Here is a 13271-nt window from a genome sequence, read left to right on the forward strand (position 1 = left end):
TAAGCGTAGCCAATTCCCCATGTGTAACAAGTGACCTGTCATTGTTAGTCCACCTGTTGGCCCGGGTTGGGTGTCAACTCCAATGTGACCCACCCAATAGAGTTGTAAACTACTTCTTCAGTCCCGCCAGAATTTCACGGACTTATTGTGATGTTGTGATCTCACACAAACACCAAAATGGCTTGACTCTTTCACTAAACCCCTTAATACACGCTGGGTAACGTAAGCTGGGTGATACTTACAGGTTTTTGGGATGGTATATAGTGTGACAGGTGAGACAGCTGCTAAGCTACAATAAAACAGGTTGTTGTTCAGTGGGGCATTGCTACATTTCCAGCAGCGATTGTGACGTCAGAACCGGTTATTTTAAGCCAAAACATGGTCTGTTCCGAACCATAACCAAGTGTTTTAGTGCCTAAACATAACTATATGTTAACCAAGAGTTTTTTGAAATGTAAAGATTGAAGCCTCATCATATCCACTACATAATAATGTACACATGTTATATATCTGTGTTTTTTAGAAATGCACAGTGCCAACCTTAATTCTGGTGATTGGGTTCTGCAGAAGTGTTCAAGTGTTTTTTTTTCAATACCTTACGCATTGTTTAAAAAATAGGAATCATAGTCTTATGAGTCCTGCCAACATTGGAGTGGCAAAATGAACAACTCTGCATGTGTAGCCTTTTCCCACCCTCATATACACCTTAATGCAGTATGAGTAGTAATGCAATATGAGGACCCCCCCCCCCCTTTTTTTTTCTGTCTGTGATGTGTGTGTATGTGTGTGCATGCTAGAATTTTCTTTCATTATCGTAGCAGCAGCTGTGTAAGACCATGAGGTCACCACAACCCCAAAATGCATCACCTCACTGTGTAAACACACAGCCATGTTTAAAAGGTGAGTCCCAGAATGGGGTGCAGTAATGTTTGGGTTTGAGGGTTTCAAGGACACAAATTGTGGAACATTTTGGCTTTGATTTAGTCTAAAAGAGAATGTTTAAAAGAACTGGATATCAGTGACCCAAAGTCCCACAATATGGAGAAACTCTCAGGAGAACACAGCTGATCTCAGCTCACACACACAGCTCTTTCACTAATGGTGAACTCACTTACATGTAAAGTGTAGACTATCAGTTCTCTTTGCTAGCCTGAGTTCTATTTTGCTCTAATTTACTACAGTGTTTTGTCCGTATCTCAGTTATGTTCTGCTCCTGTCCTCCCCATTCTTTTGTCCCATCTGTAGTAAACCTGCATCCCAAGTGGATGGCATGCGCAGTAGCATTCCTACAGACTAGCTTCACTAATCCCTGTCACTCAAGTTCTGACATTTCCCTTTACAGATCTGGGCCAGACCAGAGCTGATACACAGATCAGGTTTCTGCTGGATCTGAAAGAAGCTGCTTCCTATCTCAGGATCCCTGAATTCAAGAAGTGAGTGGGATTAGTGTAAAACTGGACAGAAGGCAGCTGGAGGATGATATACTTTCCAAAGACTACTATGACAACTATCCCTGCCACTACAATGGCCAATTTCTGCTACAGCGTTTGCCAGAATATCAACATGGAAGAAATTACATTTTAATGCGTCAGAAGGGTGACCAAGTATTCAGGTCTCGCTTCGTGTTCTGTGTTCACTGGGAGTGTCTGAGTTGAAACAGTCTGGTGATGAATTCATGGGGGGAGCTCCTTGGTTTTCTGGCATCAAACACCACAACACATGCAAGCCGCACAGCTGCGGGACACTTTTTCTCTGGGGTTTCTCTCTCTCAAACTCCTACACCCCCAGACACCCCCATCCCTCCCTTTCCAACCACCCCATCCTTTCCTAGAAGCATTACCTCACACCACATTAGGCAGAGGTATCACCTGGGGAGTGCATTTGTGTATGTGTGTTTGATTTCTGTATCTATGTGTTTTTTTGTGAAAGTGAAAAGGAAAGCAAAGGGAAGAGAAATTGTTTGTGAGACATTTCTGTTTAATGGCACATTTAAACAGCTTTGGGTGGAGCTCACTCAGACGTAATCCCTCTTTCTCTCTAATTTCAGCTCCCTCCTTCAGCTACTTCATTTGTATGTTGGTATTCATGTATCCTGCAAGGTTTTTTCCCTTTTTATGATATGAAACATTCATGGTTTGACATATTCATCTGAAAGTGGACAGATAGCTTTGCAACAAAGCACAAAACACAGTTAAAGAACTGAGGAAAGGCTGTGATAAGACAGGCTTTCAACATCATCTAACTAATATATGTTCATCGGATCATCTTACCAAACAGTTCTCAAAGGCAACCAGTCAGCATCTGCATAATTATTACAATGACCTATAACCAAGAGGTGTTTCATTTCACTCCCACCTTCATGTAATATGGTGAAATTAACTGAATAATCTGTAGTGTATGAATACTATTATGGCAAAGGAAAAAGTTGAGGGTGTATACTTGGATAAGCTTAAATTATTGTGATTTTGCTGATAGTACCTTAAACGAAAGGTAAGAGAAAATGGGAGTGGATTGTTCTTAGAGGAGAGACTGCTGTTAAGAAAACCATAAAATACAGAGAGCATAACTCAGCACATTATGACTGCTGCTGGTCATCTAAACATCCTCGAGGCTGAGGCTTATGAGAGTGGCTGTGTATAACATCAGTCAAACAGCCATGATTTAAATCTCAGCGCCGCCCCAGGCCCACCCAAAGAGACAGGAGAAATTAGACAGAGAGTGGTTTCTCTTAAAATCTCTCCTTATGTGCTTATTACAGTATAATCTCCTCCTCGCAGCTTTCAACTACCTCTTATTGTCTCTGTCCTAGTCTCTGTTTTTGCTTTGTTTTGCCGGGTAACCCTGCTTATTTCAGTGGCTGTCTTTTGGCAACCCCACTGTGCCAACGGAGTGGTTGCATTGAAGTGAATGAGGGGGCTGTGTTTTTTCACTAACTGCGAGGTCTGTCAGAACACAGCCTCATTAATGTTAAAGTACAGCTGAGGCAAAGATGAGTTTGGTCAATAGTTTTAATGGTGTCCTGCAGTGGCAGTCCTGGATTCTTGCTGTCCTGAGGCAAACTCTAATTAGGACTGCCCACCAGGGCTCCTATCATGTTTTGAGTATAAAAAGTTGCCATGGAGATAAGAAAGCTGTAGCCTCTATTTTAGCTCTTCAGCAGTTCCTGTTTGGTTTGGAACTGTGGATGTGCAAATCATTATCAGTGGATCACCCTGAGGCCTCCAGGACACCTTGGACTGCTGTTTTTTTCAAGCTGATTTATGGACATTTATTCACACTTCATGTATGTACAACCCTGCCACTGCCATGGGATGAAAGGAACCAAATATCAGTGGTGTATTGGAGGGTATACTCAGGTATATGAGGTATACCCACCTTTTTTCTGGCTGTTGACACTATACCTACCTATTAGCCAAAAAGTTATTGGAATATATATCAGAGTATATCAACTGACCCCATGGTAACCTACCTGGCTGGTCTCATAAACTCATATGTTTTCCTATGTAAATTGATGCAACCAAATTCATACATATCCCATGTATTCCAACACATTTTTATCCCAAGTTGTCACAAATTGCCATTTTGCTGTGAAACCACTGTGATGTTAACAAACGCACGTGGTGGGATGATGCAGCAACAAACGCCATAACTTCAGCAAACACACATGCTGGCACGGATGATTACGATTAGGCAACAAAGACACAGATGGTTAGTATTAGGGAAAGGATACATATGGTAAGGTGAATAAAATAACATCACCTTCAGACAAGAAGCGAACACCGGAAAGTCCATGATTTGTTGGACCCATCTACTGCCCCTCTCAACCACCCTATAGGCGCCCTCACACTCTTTATATTATGTTACTAGCAGCATTTCAATCTGACGCCGTCCTGCCACAGTTCATGCAGACAAGGTAGTTGCTCAAGTGATGCTGCCCATGTACATATTATGCAGATGCAGCAAGTGCCATCCTTCCATCTTCCTCTGTATCATAACACTGTGTCCAGTTCCGTATGGCCAAGCTCTCACCTGACGTCATCCAGCAGCATTTCATGTGAAAGGTGTGTTTTTGGCATTGCAAACTTACACCAAAAACACTGTCATGGCTATTTTCCAAGTTCGGAATGAGAACGGGCTGTGTATTCATGAGCCATTAATTTGTGTAAAGGTGCGATTATGTGACCAATGTGCTGATGGGAGTAAACAAGACAGCGGTCCCAAGTAGTCTTGTAAAGAGGCAGGTTGGGGTGGGGATGGATAAAAAAAACCGTAAACTTTCCCCTAGGACTGCACAGGACAAGTGTTCAGAACTGTGAGAATTTTGAGTCATATCAAAGTTTGTCCTCACCATGTTTCATTTTTCTAAACCTTACCACAGTAACTTTATTATAACGCCTACACCACTGCCAAAAACAGAAAAGTTTACTATATGCAAGTGTTTGATAATCAGAGAGTGCAACAACAGATCAACACAGGCTTCATAATTGTCATATTCAACCATGACAAATGTGTTTCTGGGTTACAGACAGCAGTCATAAAACCTAACTGTTATCCAGAGCTCCTGTCCGAGATATGACGTCTCCGTCTCAGGCTTTAAATGTTTTTATTTTCTTTTGCAGTTCATGTCATCGTGTTGAGGTGTGTGTGTGTGTGTGTGTGTGTGTGCGTATGCACATGCATGTGTGAATGAGGGTGATTATGATGTCATGACGTCTGCTAGTGTTAGGGCTGAACCCAAGAAAACGTTCAGACTTAGCAACCCCCACAACGGCCCTTCCCAAACACATGCCCCCTTTCCCTCACTTAAACACACATGCAAGAGAGCTCATACTTCACAAGTACACTCACATACACTCTCACACACGTGATTGCCAATAAATGGGTTTTCATAGTGAGGAGTGTGTTTAGGGTGATTGCAGACCCTCGACAGCTGATGTTTGGAGAGCTTTCTGTCGGTAACAGCTACATCAAACTGAAAGTCAACCAGCTGAGAGACTGACTTAGTGTATATGTATTTATGTTTCAGATGTGTATGAGTGTATAAACAGTGTGTGTGACACACACTGAGTTGCTACGTAAGACGACTGCTTTTATGACTTTGTGAAATAAACTGCACTATCCTGCAGTACTTTACAATAAAGTCAAACCTACAGACATGGACATACAGTAAACACACTTGAACCCACACATGTTGTAATGAGCAATGTAATGTAATGGGGTGAATTTAAAGGAAAGATTTGGCATTTTTGTGCTCTTTGTCAAGAGTTAGATTAGAAAATTGGGACCACTGTCATGTCTTTACAGTGAATATGAAATTATTGTTTTTAGCTTAGCACAAAGGCCTGAAGCAATGAGAAACAACTGGCCCTGTCCAAAATTCTAAAATACATGTGCCAGCACCTGGTAGGGGGGTAATGCCTATATTTTATGACTGACAGACCAAGTAATAGTCTGGCATATCCCTCGTAAAATAGCCAATTGTTTTTGCACTTTTTGTACAGATTAAACAAACAAGATATAATGTGTTAATGCATCAGCTTCAGAGGTGCTGGCAGGCACTTTGTTACCTTTGGTCACAGCCAGGCTAGCTGTTTCAAGTCTTCATATTTAGCATACAGACAAGAGGGTTTCAATCTTTTCATCAAACTCTTAGTAAGAAATCAAATTTGTGAACTATTCCCTGAAGAATGTAATAAATAATACACAAATGACAACAATATTGAGGGTCTTATCAAATAATACATACAAACAAACAATATTTAGATGATACTATAGCCTTAGGAGTCACTGAGCTCATTTTTGTCAGTTAAATCCCAGCATTCACTCAGCACAAATTATCAAGTCAGATTTTGGCTGGAGAGCTCACAGTATAGACATTGTGCACATTCTGTATCAGTAAAATACTCAGCATCTTAAGTTTCCTCAAAAACAAAACCAAGGCAGTAACGCATTACTATTTATCTTCCTATATGTTTGATATGTGGTAGGTTTTTTGGAACTTAAAAAACGTTCTATTCTTCGGGCAAGCATAAGATCTAACAACTATGACCTATTTCCTAAAATCAAGCAGTAGAATATAGTATAGTCGAGTAACATTTAGTTTTAGTTTTTGTTTAGTTTTGTTTAGTATATAGCATAATATGTAGTATAGTATAGTATAGTATAGTATAGTATAGTATAGGAAAGTATATTGAGTAGAGTAGAGTAGAGTTGAGAAATAATAAGTTTGGTTTGAGGTGGTGCACCTAAAAAAAACCCACCACTCCCCTTGCGTATTTAATAGGCACTGAATGTCATTCTGCATTACTTATCAGCTTTTGATTTGCTAACATGTGTGGTCAATTGTGATGTGGTTGCATCATGGAATCTGTGAGATTGCGCACTTGTTTGAATGAGTGACCTTTGCACAGGTTTCTCACACAAAGGCAGATTCCATGCCAAAAATCCTGGTCTATATTATTACTGGAGGAGTGGGAAAGAAGGAATGGATGTAGGGATAGTTGGGTGAATGGGTGGTGCATATTTAAGTATCAGCAAAGAGAACAGGCTGAACTATACCTAAGAACAATGCTGCAGTGTGGCTTTGTGAATACAGTAGTGCTTTGGAAAGAAGAGAATGTTAAAATCAAAATTTCCTTTTCTATTTCTACAGGCTGACATTTAATCTCTCTCTCTTTTTTAAAAAAATCTGCATCAGTCCAAATCTAAGTCAGAATTTGCTTCGGTAGAACTGGGGACTGATGAAAAGGGGTTGGAAAAAATATGTGGTAATGCCTTGTTTGATTGAGAGTATGAATACTCCCAGGATGTTCAACATTATGTTCCAAATTATGGTGGCCAACAAGGGCAAATGCACTGCAAAGACACAACAGCAGCAAATACAGAAACATCTTCACCAACTTCACCTGCGACACACAAACATCAACTTCATGGCTCACAAAGTCATCTTGATGAAATAAGCAAAGGCCTAACACTGAACATCTGAATTGGGAACACAATGTTAAGATAAACCAAAAAAATCACATTTTAGCCAACTTCTGTAAGCCAAAAACCATGGCAACAACAAGCGTGTTCCAGCCATGTGCATCACTTGTTAGTGTTCCCTGGAAAAGGTTTTAATTATGTTGTGAGCTTCTCGTGTTTTCTCTGAATGTGGTGTATGTGTCATCAAGTTGATGTTTTTGTTTGTCCTCAAGTTGGTGAAGATGTTTCTTCATTCGCATGTGTTGAGTCTATATGCAGCACTTTTTCCCTTGTCAGCCACCACAGATTTACAGCAAGAACATAATCCATATTTGTCTAAGGATGTCAGTATCCTGTATCAATTCTGAATATGCCTTGTGTCCATTAAGCATACTGTACATGGAAAGAAAAATACAGTGATTGTCAAGAAATTAGATGATTTACTAATTAAAAAAAAAGTTTTATATGAGCCTTTACTAGTATTTACAGGATATGGAATATACAGAGATTTTCACCCTCAGAGAGTTGGGGTGGGGTTGGGGAGAGTTGACAAAGGTGTAAGCTTTAGTTTATCCATTGAGGACATAATACACAAACCTCCTACGTCTCCTTCTCCGTCCGTCTGTCTTTCTCCCTCAGACACTCACACTAGTGTTGCTCTGGCTGAGAAAATGCTTGTATCCTTTGTGGTTTACTGAGTGTTTAGTCTAGAATAACACCAAAGTCAGCCAGCAGTCCGAAAGCTTAAGTGTGTCACTGCCTCAAGGGCCTGCTTTGCCCCTGAATGGCTACACAGAGAACTTTCATGTTGTATGTATGAATTACCATTGTTAAATTTTGCCCAGCAAAAAGAAAGGATATAAAACCTATCTAGAAAAAAAGTGGCATTACACAATCCAAAGTTTCCCACATGCTTTGAAAAAGAAATGTTTCTGACTGACTGGAGAATGAAAAGAAGACTGCATGATATTCAGAGGTTTACTGTTTTGATCACAATGTCAGACCACTGCAGAGATTTCCCTCAAAATTGCATGCAAGTACATCCAAAGATATTTATACTGTGGTTTCAGGTCATGGATGCAAAAAAATGTTTCAAGCTCCACTAGAAAACAGTCCAACTGATTTTTAACAAAGGGCATCTGCTAGTAATTTTTTATAACTAAAGCATCATAGTGGTTTTCATGTACAGGAAAAAATGTAATGATCAATAGGAAAAAAAAAGACACAAATACTGAAGCCCCACTGTTAAATATCCAGGTAAAGCTGACACCTTTCAGAGTCCGGTAGGGTGAGAAAGAGCAGGGGTGATTTTCCCAAACAGATTTAGTACCTTGTTCTCTTTCAGTCTGTTGTTCAGTGGATGGAGGACTAAGGGTTTATAATGTTACTGAGCTTTTGGGAAAGTCACCCATGCTTGGGAATTAGGGTAATTTACTTAACTGCATGTGTGTAAAAAAACAACAACAAAAAAAGGGACCCTACGTATTCAATTTTCCATGATTCAATTGAAAGCAAAACGAATGATACTTTTCTTCTTTGTTATATCTAACTATATTTAATCCTCTCCAACTCTTTAAGGGATATCAGCATTTAGCCTTCTGCTGTACCCTGAGGCAATTAATCAAAAATATATGGGAATTCAAAGCTTAAGAAAAAGGAAAAGTGGACGTAGCCACCATGATGTCAACCATTGGTTTTTGGACTACTGTTTTAAAGCCTTGAGTTTGGCATTTTGGCCATTGCTGCTTTTTTTTGTTGTTGTTTTTGGAGCCAGAAGTGACCATATTTGGATTAAAGGATGAAGCCGTGGAGTAGTAAGGGCTGGATCTGACTAAGAAGCAGAGGCTACCACAAAGGTAGCAACTTTTAAGTCACACGGTAGTTACGCCATTAAGCATACCCTGCTTTATCATCAATTTTACTCCAAATTGAGACCAAAACTTACAAACTGAAAATCATGCATTACCTGAAGAAGATGTGAAACTAGCGATTAAGATCATAAATTTATTAGGAAAATGTTTACAGAGGTTAAAAATAAAGTGAGGTGTAGAGTCATTTTTTTCTTATAATGGAACAACTTATAATGGAACGACTCCGTCGAACCAGTGAGTCTCCCACTGCTGGCCATTAACAAGAAAATTTATTTAAGAAGATTTAAGGCTGCTGGGTATTGGCCCCACTTCTCAGACACAGAAATAACCCCTTGTGCTAAACTGACAGGGACTGAGAAAGGTAGAGAATGAGAGAAGTACAGATGAGAGGAGAGGCCAGTCTCTCTATGTCGCCTCGCATGTCTCTTTATCCATTTCCCTGGCATTTTCTGTCTGTGTCTCCTCACTTAACTTGGGTGAAATTGCTGGTTACAGCTATATTTAGTGTTAAATTACACACAGACAATACATCAGATCCTCCCTCAAGGCAGTTAGGATGGATAAATACCTAGCAATACATGATTTGCAGGTGATTTCTGCTACTATGTGCCAGACAGTCAGTAGCTCTGAGAGTCCAGTGGTTTAGGTGTCCATGTTACATGAATATTTTTGTTGGAGACAACAGTGGGGCAAAACCTTTACTCCATTTTAAGCTTCCCTATTGCAAAAGGAACTTTTCTAGTTCACCTTTTCTTGAGAATGTATGATGTCGGGGCACACAATTGTTTTTCTGAATAATTGTAATAAGCCTGTGCTAAAGGGAGTTTTATCATATTTTCCCTCTTTTCTCATCTCCCACCTTTCTGTCCATACATCTCTTTATTCTGGTGCCATATTTTGAGCATGTCTTTGTTCTCAATCTGAATTTCATTTTAGATTTAAATTACCATGTAAAAATAAAATGATTAAAAGAACACCTCGCTTTAAAAGTCACTGTAATTCAGAGGGGAATAAGAAGCTCACAGACGAGCTCAGGTGAAATGACGTTTCAAATGATGGTGAAGAGATTAAAAAGCTGTGTGATTTGCACTCAGTGGTTTGATTCCCAGCAGTGTGTCACTGTAATCTTAGAATTTAAAGTCTCTCCTGATCATCTGTTTCAAAACTTTAAGGAGGAAGGAGCAGATTCCCTGTTGAGTCAGTCTTTATCTTTCTAAACCCATTCTGTAATAAATTTGCATCTCCATAATTGTAACCTTTTTAGGAACTAGGGTTAAACCTTTTCACATCAGCAGTCAGTTTAGATGAAATAAAAGTCACATAGTCTTGCAGGGCAATGATGAAATCTGTTTATGTCTTTGTGTTGTCATAGAGAATACACTGTCCTGAGAGCAGAACACTGTAACTAGTGTTCAAGATGGTAACCTCTTGTCCATTTGGCCCCACAAAACTCTGTTTTCGTGCTGTGGCAAAGATTTGAGCACTATGCTGAAATCATTATATGCCTTTTTAAAAACTTTTTGACAGTGAAGGTAGACAGAGGCGTTGGATTTATTGATTAATTTGGACTCAAAAAACAATACAAACATTATAACTAAGTAAATCAGCCTTTGCTTCCCAAGTACTTGAATAATGCTGGATTTATAAAGTGTATTTCCACCAAATGTCATTTTCTGACTCAGTGTTTTTTAGTATAAAGTAAGAGAGAAGCCCTGTGAACACCACTCACAACAAATGAATACTTGATGGCTTTGATATATAGTATTATCATTTTTTTGTTTTGCAAGTTTATGTCACTAACTGTCACCAAGTCTTAGCTTTAATAAATTACAGTACCTTTTACACTGCCTGTTCAAGGCAGGAATATCACGCTGTGATGCTGCCTAGTCATTCTGTATAAAAGGTAAGATTGGTGAATGGGAGGCAGGGCTGTCTCGCCTATCAACTGGCACAGTAGGTACTAACAGAGCCAAAACAATGTCTGTATAAAAGAGACAGCCATAAGGATGAGAGCATGGGCAGGAACAGTGTGACATTTTGACAACATGTTATGTGTGCAACCCACCATGGGAGATTTAAAAAGCAGCTAGCAGCAGTTTGCGGCTAACTCAAAAGAGAAGAACAGCAGCCACAAACTGAGAAAATGATGACATTCAAGAGTGAGATCAGCTGCCATATAATGGAGAGTGTAAATGATTGCTTTTGCCATGTAATATGACTGTTATTGTTTATAAAGGGCTGCTGATGCATATGTTATATGTCACACTCGAGGCTGATGCTGTTGTGTTAAAGGTCACACCGTCACGGCTCTTTTGCTTCTGCAATGCCAGCATGTTATCTAAAATCTCACACTGGAGCGGCCTGATGCTGCCGTTGTTTGGTTCTGTATAAAAATGCAGACGGATTTAGTAGCAGCTCTGTATGTGCAATCTTTGTATGAAACAACGCTTATGGTTTTCAGATTGATAGAAAGATAAAAGGAATAGCTGCATTACCTTCCTCCAACTGCCTCCTCATGCTCCTTAGCACTCATACAGACTGAATATTCCAGACAGAGGGTTCAGGGTAGCAAGGCTACTTGAGAGGAGCAGGTCCTCTGTGGAGCTATCAGCGTGAGCAGTCACGCAGATCTTCGCTGACAGTCTCTGTCCCAGTGGTTTTGATGCACCAAGATTATCTTTCAAACCCTGAAATGAGTCCGTAAGGAGCCTGAGTTCTCATTCAGTAGATGCTTGGGTGGCCGCTTGTCCAGGAAACGTTGTCAAATGAATATGTATAAAAAATGTTGCATTACTGTAAAGGTAATTTGGGTTATAAATTGTCTGAATCAGGACATTCTCAGGTTTCTACAAGTAAGGTACCAGCGCTAGCAAATAACTCAGAGTTCTTTCTGTTTTTCTATTTACCTAAGACCTACTCAAAGGCAGTATAAGAACACAATGTTAGTCTCTCTGAAGCTTTATTGACCCAATCTTTGGAAACACGTGAGGAAACATGTACAAAGTCATTTTTCTGCCTGTGTGCTTGGCCAGTGCTCAATGTAATGTAATAATGTATATATAGTCTATTTAAGCAACTTGATCTGTGAGAGTGAGAGAGAGTAAATTCCTGCTGAAAATGTCCGTGAATAAACTGACTGTCATGAGATTATATTGATGTGCTTTCTGTCTCGTGGCTGTATGCTTATAACAGTAGCTTGTGTGTTTCACCACATACATGTTACAAAAACTTATTTTACTGCAGCTATGACTTATTTGCACTTTTTTCATTTGCTAGCATCAAACTGTTTCTTCTGACATATATGGTTTTTGAGCAAACCAGAAAAGTTACAGTAAATGAAGTACATAAGCCTAAATTAATATATTTTTCGCCCACTTGGAGGCACCACAAAAAGCTGCAATAAAACACTGATACAGATTAAGTTAGTATATTAGCATAAAATTACCTATTACACAGCAAGCGTGGAGCAACATTTTTCATTTGTAGTCCTGTTTTTGGCCACATGGCTTAATTTATCTGTCTGCTGGTTCGGGCTGTGCAGTTCTTCAGAGCTTTATCACAGAAAATAGTTGCTAAATGTGTCTTAAACAATGTTGACAAAAGTGAGAGTGAACTGAACAGTAAAGTTGTAGGCCAACAACCAAGACAGTGAACTCAAAGACACCACGTTGTTGTCTATTAATGACATAAAAGAGACATGTAACCAGTTCCTATACACAGATGACTCTGCTCTGGTGGTTGCTGACAAAAACTTGGCTCAGCTTCATGAAAGGCTTAGCGTACAGCTGACTAACATCAGTGTATGGCTCTCTGATAATAAACTTTCTTTACACCTTGGGAAAATAGAATCAACTCTTTTCAACTCTAAACCCAGATTAAACAAACCTGCCAACCTGTCAACAGCAATGCCAGGGGGTGCAAGTATGGCCCTACAAGGGGAAGGAAAAGTGAACACTAGAACTAACTTCTTGGCCACAAAGTCAGTATTCCTGGATAAAGAAAGTGGGAAGTGGGAAACCTATGGGATCCGACTTAATCCAATGCCAAAACGGGAACCAACTGGATAAACAGGAAGGAAGTCCAGGCACTCCAAAAATGTGAAAAACATGAAAAACTAGGAGAAATTGTGTTTAAAAGGCCTTTATTATAGTGGCTAAATCATTAATTAATTTTAAGCAGACTTGTATATAACTCATGTAATGGACCAGTTTTAGTATAATAGGAATAGAAGGTTACTCAAACTACAATGACGACCGCAGTGGAAATAAATCCTGTGACATTTCTGTATAATCCTTGATGTTCTTTTAATTGTGCATTGGTGTTGCAACTATGGATGTGTCTTTAAAATGAATTGTCAATTTTTTTTTTACATATATATATATAATTAATATAATGTTTATATAAAAAATATTGTTGAGTGCAGCTTTAAGCACAAAT

This window comes from Plectropomus leopardus, chromosome 11 (assembly GCF_026936395.1).
Source record: "Plectropomus leopardus strain MGB_pleo_1.0 chromosome 11, ASM2693639v1, whole genome shotgun sequence".
NCBI classification, from domain to species: Eukaryota; Metazoa; Chordata; class Actinopteri; order Perciformes; family Serranidae; genus Plectropomus; species Plectropomus leopardus.